Source organism: Capra hircus, chromosome 20 (genome assembly GCF_001704415.2).
Source record: "Capra hircus breed San Clemente chromosome 20, ASM170441v1, whole genome shotgun sequence".
Taxonomy (NCBI): domain Eukaryota; kingdom Metazoa; phylum Chordata; class Mammalia; order Artiodactyla; family Bovidae; genus Capra; species Capra hircus.
In genome coordinates, this window is record NC_030827.1 from 25,995,817 (window position 1) to 26,006,650 (window position 10,834).

A 10,834-nucleotide genomic window follows, 5' to 3' on the forward strand; every position below is an offset into this window, starting at 1 on the left:
CTTGTCTTGGTGACCTGAATGCCCTCCTATTCTCCCTGGGGAAGGGGGAGAATCATCTTTTATTTACACCCGACAGTTTCCCCGAGAACAAGGAACCCATCGACTCTCACCCTTTCCTCTCCCCAGGCCTCTGCCCTCCAGACTGGAGGATGGGAGACAGTCACTTGTGGGTGGGTCAGTTCTACAGACTCTTTGTAAGCCCCGAGCGAGTTGTCTGGTCCACTGCTGGCCGCTGTTGTCAGAATACAGGCACTTCGTGATTTCACAAGTGCTGTTCTCTGTTGTTGGTGCCAAGCTTGGGAAAATCTGCTCAGTATCTGCGGCACTGTTGTATTTGCGCTAATTGCATCAGCTTGAGCACATCCAGTTGTGAGGGGCAGAAAGTGAAGTGAAGTCGCTGTGTCCTACTCTTTGCGACCCGTGGACTGTAGCCCACCAAGATCCTCCGTCCATGGGATTCTCCAGGCAAGAGTACTGGAGTGGGTTGCCATTTCCTTCTCCAGGGGATCTTCCCGACCCAGGGATCGAACCCAGGTCTCCCACATTGCAGGCAGACGCTTTAACCTTTGCACCACCAGGGAAGCCCCAAGGGGGCAGAAAACTTGACCCCAAATAGATCTGCCAGCGAGGAGGTATATTGTGTCACTTAACTTCAAAAAGAGATACACTGTGTCACTTAACTTCAGATTGTACTGATTCCTGGCTCAAATGGTGTTCTTGGATCCCCAACTTCCTCGTGTTTTCTCTGGGTGAGAAGTGATAGGTGGGGGAGTCTTGGGGCTCTTATGGAAACTCACTCAAGGATTACCTCATCAGACACCAGCAGAGGAGAGTCCACTTTCCCAGCTGCTCAAACAAAAGTCCCGGAATGTGACTTAGGTCATGTGCCCATTCCTGACCCAGAGTGTTTGGAGGTGACTGATGCCACTTTCAGAGCCAGGTGAAGACTGGAAATGACTTTCCTCCATCTCTCACTTCCCATGACATCCTTCAAAGGAGGTCATAGAGTTCCCACATCTACCCTTGCTCAAACAACCTGAGGGTGGATACACTTTAGAACCTGAGGCTGAAGTATGAGTCTGGCAATATAATGAAGTTATTGCCAGGTTTCAGTGGGGCGTGAAGACTAATAGTTCAAAGTTTAGGACCTTGGAATAGTACAGAACTGGATCCAAGTCCTGGCTCTGTCAGAGCAGAGGAATGTGACCAGGTACACCTAAATTCTCTGAGACGTAGTTTTCCCAGCTACAAAATGGGAATGTTAATACCCAAGTCATTGGGTTGTTAAGAGGATAGAATAAATTGTGCCTATTTCAATTATTATGACTTCCCTGGTGGCTCAGACAGTAAAACGTCTGTCTACAGTGCAGGAGACCCGGGTTTGATCCCTGGGTTGGGAAGATCCCCTGGAGAAGGAAATGGCAATCCACTCCAGCACTATTGCCTGGAAAATCCCATGGACAGAGGAGCCTGGTAGGCTACAGTCCATGGGGTCAAAAAGAGTCGGACATGACTGAGCGACAGGGCTAATGCCTGACACAATTAGGTGTTGAATAAACACTGTTTTTATTGCTAAGAACTTCCTTCTTTGTGCATAGACACCAATACTATGGAAAAACATACTAAAGTAAGAAGGTTCTCCTTGCATTTCCTAGAAGAGACTAACTTGACACTGTTTTCCCAGGGAGTAAGCAGATTTTCCTGCCAATTCTCCTGTTATTCTTTGCATGGAGCAAGTAGAAGACTCAGGGTGAAAGATGGAGGATGGAAGAAATCTAAGTGTATGAAATGTTGTAAGCATCGGGGTGTGTGTGTATGTGAACTAGGAAGCTCATGCTAGGAGTAACCACCAGGGATTCATGAATCATTTTCAAAGAGCAACATCAGGTGCTTTGGAGAATCTGCCAAATTTTGAGTAACTTATGAATTTAGCAACAGCCTCAGGCATTGCTGAGGCCTTCTACCCTTAGATTTGTCTATAAAACAGGGAAAATGGAAACATTTTTGTTTTGTCACCTAAAGCAAAGCAATCTTGCCCAAATTTCATATTTTGAGGAAATTGTAAACATATGAATAGAATCAATTCATTTCTAAAATGCATTTTGTATTTATTTTTTTTAATTAAATAATACCGGAATTAAATGTGAGAGAATATTTTTTATATCAAGTAGGAACTGCAGCTTTTTGAAAAGTAAAAATCTCACGTTTTGAGAGAGACAGTAACAGTCGAGGTGATTTTCCCAAGTAGAATATGTGGATTATGTTGAAATATACATGCTGTGACTGTGTAAATGTAAAATGTTAACAACAGCCTATTTTGCATTCCAAAACAGCTCCTATTTATTCTGAAAATAAGGTAGCAACTGGTGCCCTCTTGTGGAAATGATTATTTTAGCTATTTAGTTGGAAAGGAAAATCTACACAGTATTAAAACATACCAATCATAGATATGTTTTTTGCCAGACACTTTTGATGACTTTGATCACAGGATTCTGTTTAAACATGAAGTCCCGGAGGAGATTTTAATATGTAGCACAGTGATGGTTCTCACAGATTTATTTACATTATGGCTTTTTTTCTTAAACAGATTTTGATCTGTTATCTGATTTGGCTCTAGCTTAAAAACTAATCAGGCTTCATTCAGGTACATTTATACATTGTACCTAATACAATGTACATTTAGGTACATTATATTTCACACCTGAACCAAACAGGTGTGTTTAAATACAAATAAAAATACTTTTTACAAACTTTAAACTCTGTGCAGCATCTCCCCTCCCCAAACTTCTCTTGATGGCCCTCCTCCAGGGATAGGTTTTGACCCAGCTCCTGAACCAGCTTCAGTCAAGTGGAAAGTCGTCCACCAATTTTAACCACCATAACCACCTCCATCTCTTTAGCAGCTGGCTGTCCCTGCTGTATGTCAGAATATAAAGAACAGTCACACTAGTCCAAGACTGAAAATGATTCTCAGGCTCCAGAATTCTCTGGCATTCAAGGTATTCAAGGAGTGGGTGGCCAACTGCTTGGTAGGCCTACAGCAGAGTGCATTCAAGGTCAGTTATTTGGACTCAGTGATCTTCATCATCCCTTCCAACTCTGAGATTCTAAAGCTCCTCTATGTAATCCAGTCCTGCTGAATGAACTAATCTTCAGCCCCATGATAGCTGTGCAAATTTGAACCCACTCAGTGCAGGGCTGTATGTCCCTCTGGAATTACTCCATCAAGTACACTCTCAGAACCTTCACAGGGCCATTTAAAGTGCATGTTAATGAGGACACTGGAGCGTAATAGACATACGATGCCCTTTGACCATTATTTTTGAACAGTTATAAATAATCGTGGAATATATAAATTACCTTTAGCAGAAAATTGTTAAGCATAATTACAAGTGGATGCCAATTCACATCAGAAATGGTAGAAGGCCTAGGGTCACATATGCAAGGGAGACATGAAGCATCCCGGGGGTGGGGGGGAGTAATGTGTGGGTTTGGGGGGCACAAAGGAGCCAGATTCAAACCCTGATTCTGTTATTTGCTAATGAATGACCCCAGGTAAATGTCTGAGCTTCTTTCATCTGTAAGATGAGAAGGATTGTACTTACCTCAGAGGGTTGCAGTAAGAATTCAATGGTATAAGAAAATATGCACAGAGCATGGTATGTACAAGGCTCTAAAAATGCTAGTATTCTCACTTAAGGGACAGAAACCACACAAAAGTGGAGTCACGGCCAGAAAGGGTCCCTGATGTTTAAGGCTTCACAAGCATTGAGAAAGAAAAGTGTTTCCTGTATATAATTACACTGTGTTCATTGATTATCCCTGATAAGCTTACCTTATGAATCAGGAAACTATCTCCATCTTCCCCTAATATTTTATCTTTGATTGTTGATCAGGGTAGATTTTAATCTCTCAGCATTTACATTCACACAGTAAACACTCTTAACTGATTCAATTATATATCAATAAGAGCAGAGTGCTGGAGTTTGTACAACTCCCTTGCTTTTCATAAGGATATTTCTGAACTTGACAGCAAAAACTTACAGTAGACAACAGCTTCAGGTACCCATAGTGAAGGATCTGTGGAGAATCTTGATAGATTAGACCTGATTATTCCATAGTTCAAACTACTGGATTAGTCAGGCCTACAAACTGGGTGGTCACAGTTTATATATACAAAAGAATAATTTACAAAGTCTTAGTAGATTCAGAAGATACATAATTTAAGACAGAATTCTTTTGGAAAATTATATTCATAATTATTAGCTAAAGTTACGCCATCATGTGGCAAAAGCAAAAATAGCATGCACTCAGAGCTAATTTGGAGAGTAGCAATTTTGGACTGATTTTAATGAATTGCTTTTGATAATTGGATTAATTGATTGTTATTAATTAATTATTGTTATTTCAAGGATTTTACAAAATGAAACTTTATTACTGTTTCTTAGTGGGATGACTTCAAATGCATGTAATTCAAATGTGCATAAAATGTGAATAAAAGTGCATAAGATATGTAAAATAATTAAATGGACTCCCAAAGCTAAGTGAAATGTGAGGAAGTCTGGATAATTGTTAACTAAGCATTAGATTGCTTTACTCTTTTTTAGAACTGTACTAAATAATTTGATTCCCTGAGTAAAACTAAATATATAGACCTGCTAAGAGAATTGACCAGCATTAAAAATATAAAAGCAAGGTTTTGTGGTCAATATGGCAGGCTGAGTGCATGCAAATGTAAAAAAAAAGTGAGAAAGATACAGTACAGGAGGTTTAGATTAGGCTTCAGAAACCTAGAGCTGGAGAAAAAGCACAATGGTATATGGGAATGAGAACGCAGAGCAAAATAAGAGTTTTAAATTAAAATATATGCTTAGAAAGACTTTCCCAATGGTTCAGTGGTAAAGAATCTGCGCACAGTGCTGGAGATGTAGGAGATGTGGGTTTGATCTGTGGGTCAGGAGCAAGAAATGGCAACCCACTACAGTATTCTTGCCTAAGAAATTCCACGGACAGAGGAGCCTGATGGGCTCCATGGGGTTGCAGAGTCTGACGCTATTCAGTGACGGAGCACTGAGCACACACTTGAAAAGCTGAGCCCTGAACTCCTAGCCACCAGCCTTTGCATGCACAGAACTTGGGGCAGCTAGCCTCTCATGCCCCGTGAAACAAACTAGACTGTACCTCTCTGGCTTCCTTGCCAAATACTATGGAAAAAGCTTCTTCTTCTGGTTAAGATAGAGTAACATGGGCTGGATTTATCCTTCTAATTCAAACAGCTAAAAAAGAGAGAAAAACATAGAAAACATGAAATCTTAAAACTCTGAGAAGAACTGAAAGGCAGACAGAGGTTAAAAAAAAAATTTGTTAGGGAAAGAGGAACAAAGATAAAGTAACATAAGAGAAAATAAAAACAAAATGCTGTAGAGAAATATCTTTAAAGCATCTGAAGAAAAAAATCTACCAACCTAGAATTAGGTTAGTGTTCTATATGTTAATGAGATCAACTTGATTAATTGTTGTATCCGAATCTTCTATATGCCTGCTAAATTTTTTCTTCCTATATGTCTGTTTCAACATGTGTTAAAATCCTCAACTATGATTGTGAATTTATCTATCTTTGTTTTAATTCTGTAAATATTTGATTTATGTATTTTGAAGTAATGTTATATGATATATACGAATTTAGAATTGCACCTTCCTCTTAAATTGACCCTTTTATTATGACATAATATCCTTCAACTCTTATACTTCTTGCCTTATAATATATTTTGTTCTCAAACTAATGATTGCCAGTGGGAAAGAATGGGGGAAGAGATAGTTAGGGAGCTTGGGATCGACATGTACACTCTGCTATATTTACAATGAATAATCTAAAAGGTACTACTGAATAGTACAGGGAACTCTCTGCTCAAGGTTATATGGCAGCTTGGATGCGAGGGAAGTGTGGGGGAGAATGGATACACGTATATGTGTGGCTGAGACCCTTTGCTGTCCATCTAAAACTATCACAACATTGTTAATCGGCTCTACTCCAATATAACATAAAAGTTAAAAAATATATATATATTTCTATGTGAATATAGTCACACCAGGTGTTTTTCAGTTGGTGTTTGCACACTGTATCTCTTTCCATTTTTGTTCTGCTTGTTCTCTTCTTAAGTACTAGTTCCTTGTGCCAGGGTTTGGAAAATACCCTCAAACAGAAACCTGGAATGACAGTGAGGCTCATTCACCACACTTGCTTTCCTTCCTTTAAGGCCAGTTTCAGACAGCTGTTTAATGTGGCTGAATTCTCTTTCACTCCACTGTTTTTTCCTTACTAGCCAAGTGATACTGCAAGCGTCAGCAAATATGGCCTGAGGGACAAAGTGGCCCATCTCCAATCTTTATAACTCATTTTTATTAAAACAAAGCTCCACTCATTCACTTCATATTGTCACCGGCTGCTTTCATGGCGCAACAACAGAGTTGAGCAGCTGTGACGGAGATCGGATGTTGGGATGTCTAAATATTTACTGTCTGGCTCTTTACAGAAAATGTTTGTTGACCTCTGAGGTACAGAGAAGGAAAAATTATGTGTAGCCTGAGGGCATGGGGCAGGGTGACAATTGGGGTTAGAAGCGATTTTTCTCAGCTAGGCCTGCCTGCAGCCTCATTGGCCAAGTCAGGCTTTGTTCTCTCTTCTGGCTCTTTATTAAAGGTCTTCAGCCAGGTTTACTTCCTGATGCAGGGCTGTCCTCTTTACATCCAGGGATAAACTTGAGCTTCGGATCATTCTCAGCCTCTAGCTGGATCTGGGCTTCTGGAATCTTTGTTCCTTTTAAGGAAAGACAGCCCTGCTTGTGCTCTTGCCCTGTATTTGGGTGTCAGTCAGTTCTACTCCCAGATTGCTGACAAGTGTGGAAAGTGATTTGGCTCTCTTCTTGAGCACCTTTAAGATGACGAGGGCTTTGCCTGGCCTGCCCACCAAGGACTCTGGACTCAGCCTCTTCATGCATCTTCAGCTGCCTCAGATTTCTTTCTTATTTCTGTAGCCTGTGGGTTTTCCAGTTCTACAGATTGCTGACTCACCAACTCCACTTGCTAATGTTTTTCAGGGTTTTGTTTACTTCAGCTCTTCCTCTTGATGATTCCAGAAAGCTATTAGGAGAAGCTTTCCTAGCACCCACACTGTGTTCCTGTACATAGCTTTGCTTTCCATTGGTTAACAATGTCCCTTGTATGGGACATTTTTCTCTCTCTCTCTTTTAACCAATTTGTTGTGTGTATCTTAGATTTCACAGTAGTGAAATTTTGAGGTCTGGCTTTATTCTGCTATCTGAAACTGGGAGATTCCATATTGGTTTTAGAATATGGTCAGTAAAGTACATATAATAAAAAAGCTCTTTTGCATCTAATTTCTTCCCACTTTTAAGATGAAGGATTTGTAATTAGAATTTTAACCACAAGGGGGGAGTGTTTCTTTCGATTTTCATTTCCTTAAAGGAAAAAAAAAACTTATGCCGGGTTTTATGTTTGTGACCAATGAATAAAATCACACAAGTAGAGTATGATGTTTTTGTAAATAATGCTATTTGAATACAAAGCTGAATCAACAACTTTTTTGTATATTTACAAGGTGCAAGGCTCCCTGCTAGGCTGTTTATTAGTAAATGCTACAATGTGTCTTTACAAGCCAGTTGTACAGAAAAAAGCTTGGAATTCTGGGTGACTTGTTAAAAAGAGTAATTCTAGATGAGTTTATGTTGAACTAATAATTTAAGGAATAACTATGCCAAAATCACTGCAGATGGTGACTGCAGCCATGAAATTAAAAGACGCTTACTTCTTGGAAGGAAAGTTATGACCAACCTAGATAGCATATTGAAAAGCAGAGACATTACTTTGCCAACAAAGGTCCGTCTAGTCAAGGCTATGGTTTTTCCAGTGGTCATGTACAGATGTGAGAGTTGGACTGTGAAGAAAGCTGAGCACCGAAGAATTGATGCTTTTGAACTGTGGTGTTGGAGAAGACACTTGAGAGTCCCTTGGACTGCAAGGAGATCCAACCAGTCCATTCTGAAGGAGATCAGCCCTGGGATTTCTTTGGAAGGAATGATGCTAAAGCTGAAACTCCAATACTTTGGCTACCTCATGCGAAGAGTTGACTCATTGGAAAAGACTCTGATGCTGGGAGGGATTGGGGGCAGGAGGAGAAGGGGACGACAGAGGATGAGATGGCTGGATGGCATCACTGACTCGATGGACGTGAGTCTGAGTGAACTCCGGGACTTGGTGATGGATAGGGAGGCCTGGCGTGCTGTGATTCATGGGGTCACAAAGAGTTGGACACAACTGAGCGACTGAACTGAACTGATGACATCATCTATTTTTTACTGAGAAATTTACATACCACCAAAAATATCTTGGGGATTCCCTGGTGGCTCAGATGATAAAGAATCTACCTGCAATGCAGGAGACCCCAGGTTCAATCCCTGGGTTGGGAAGATCTCCTGGAGAAGGGAATGTCAATCGACTCCAGGATTCTTGCCAGGAGAATCCCCATGGACAGAGGAGTCTGGCAGTCTATAGTCCCTTAGGTCGCAAAGAGTCAGACATGACTGAGAGAATAACACTTCCACTTCCAAAAATATCTTAAAGATATCAGTCAAATGACTAATGACTACAGATCTCCCACCACACTTGACTTCCTCAGAGATATTTTCACTTTCTACAAATTATGTTACACTTAATAAAAAGGTATATGTGGACTGAGATTTTAAAATCTATTTCCTCTATTTTTTAACATAGTATATAGGCTTCAACTTGCATAAAGCCACTGACGCTAAATAGCATTTCATGGAGAGTTCCTGACAATGGGCCAAAATGTATGACACGGTGTTTGGGACTAGATACTGTTTAATAGCTCAAAATGACAGCAGAAAATATTAGGGCAAAATAAGGAATTTATTAGCTTGCATAAATGAAATATCCAAGGATCAGGCTTTGTCAGCTTTCTCTTCAGAACTGTTTGTGCTCCGGCTGCTCAAAATGACTCCAAGCTGATGCAGGGTCAAATCAGAAAATGTGTGTGCATGTGTGTGTGTCTGTCTGTCTTCCGAATGAAAGCGGAATAAAATCCTAGCTGGCTTCTAGGACCTCCCAGGATCTTTAATGTTCAGATCCCCTTTAATCTCTTCAAAATCATCCCACCAGGCTCTCCCCCTTTTATTTCAGGCACGCTAGCTTCTCTTCTGTTCTTCAAATGTGCAGAGTCCTCTCCTACCCGGAAACCACTTTCCATTGTCTAGAAACTGTTTTCCTGGCACTGCACAGGCTGGCTCCTCTCCTCCTTCAGGTCTCAGCTCAGCTCAATGTTCATTCCCTTCTGACCCTAAGGAACGGGCACTCTACTCCTCCCCTACAAGCCACTCATCAAACTGTCCTTATTTGTTTTCTTACATATAGCCTATCTTCCTAATGAGAAAGTAAGCTCCATGATGAAAGGCCCCTATTCTTATAGCTCACAGATGTATGCCCAGAGCCTAAATAACAATTAGAGCACAAAATAACAAAGAGAACTCAATAAATTTATTACTGTTAAAGATGAAGCAACACAGAAATTTACAAGAGGAAGCCAAAGTATTTTTTATATTGTCCACAATTCTACTACCCAGATACGGTAACTGTTATCTCGTGAATGTTATTCCATCCCTTTTCTTTGAGCATTAAAGACGTATATATCACACACACACACACACATATATATATATCAGTTCAGTTCAGTCGATCAGTCGTGTCCGACTCTTTGCGACCCCATGAATCGCATGCCAGGCCTCCCTGTCCATCACCATCTCCCAGAGTTCACTCAGACTCACATCCTTCGAGTCAGTGATGCCATCCAGCCATCTCATCTTCTGTTGTACTATATATCAATTTTCTTTTTAGATTTTATTTTCACTTGTACTTTATTTACAACAAAATAACTGAAGTGAAACTAAAGGAATTAAAAATCATCAGAATATTTACTTATAAGACACGCTGCTGCTACTGCTAAGTCACTTCAGTCGTATCCGACCCTGTGCGACCCCATAGACAGTCACCCCTAATATATCCTTCTAAACTTAACAAGATTGTGAGAGCTATTAAGTGGCTTGAATCAATGTTTTGTTGACTACTACATGTTCCAATTTGGGGGCAGTTTCTATTTTTTAATAAAATATTCTGATGTCACTTACATTTAATTCCATAATCCCACAGTTGTTTTTGGTTTATATTTAAATGAGTTAAAATATCACATCCAGTTGTTTTGGTTTTTTTTTTTAACCATTAACTTCCTTAACACTGAGTTTTAAAGTTTGATTACCCTCTTGATTGACTGGATTTCTGCCCAAGGAGATTTTTAAAGAAGAGCTGTTGGTATCTGAGCTATTGTACTTTTTGAGCTCTTGTGAGTTTAGGAGTGTCAGTTTGCATTTTATCAACACCAGCTTGACTGTATGTAATATTTTGGGTCATACTTTGCTCTCAGGCTTTTTTTAGATGTTGCACACCACCATCCTCTGGCATCAGATGTTTCAGACAGTTCTAAGGTCATTGTCATCACTACCTTATTTTTCTACCTGGACGTGAATATAATTCTTTATACTTGATGTTTAGCAACTTTGCCAGAATATACCCTGCTGCTGTTGCTGTTTAGTCGCTCAGTCATGTTTGACTTTTTTGCAGTCCCATGGACTGTAGCCTACCAGGCTTCTCTGTTCATGGGATTTTCCAGGCAAAAGTACTGGAGTGGGTTGCCATTTCCTTCTCCAGGGAATTTTCCTGGCCCACGGATGGTACCTGGGCTTCCCTT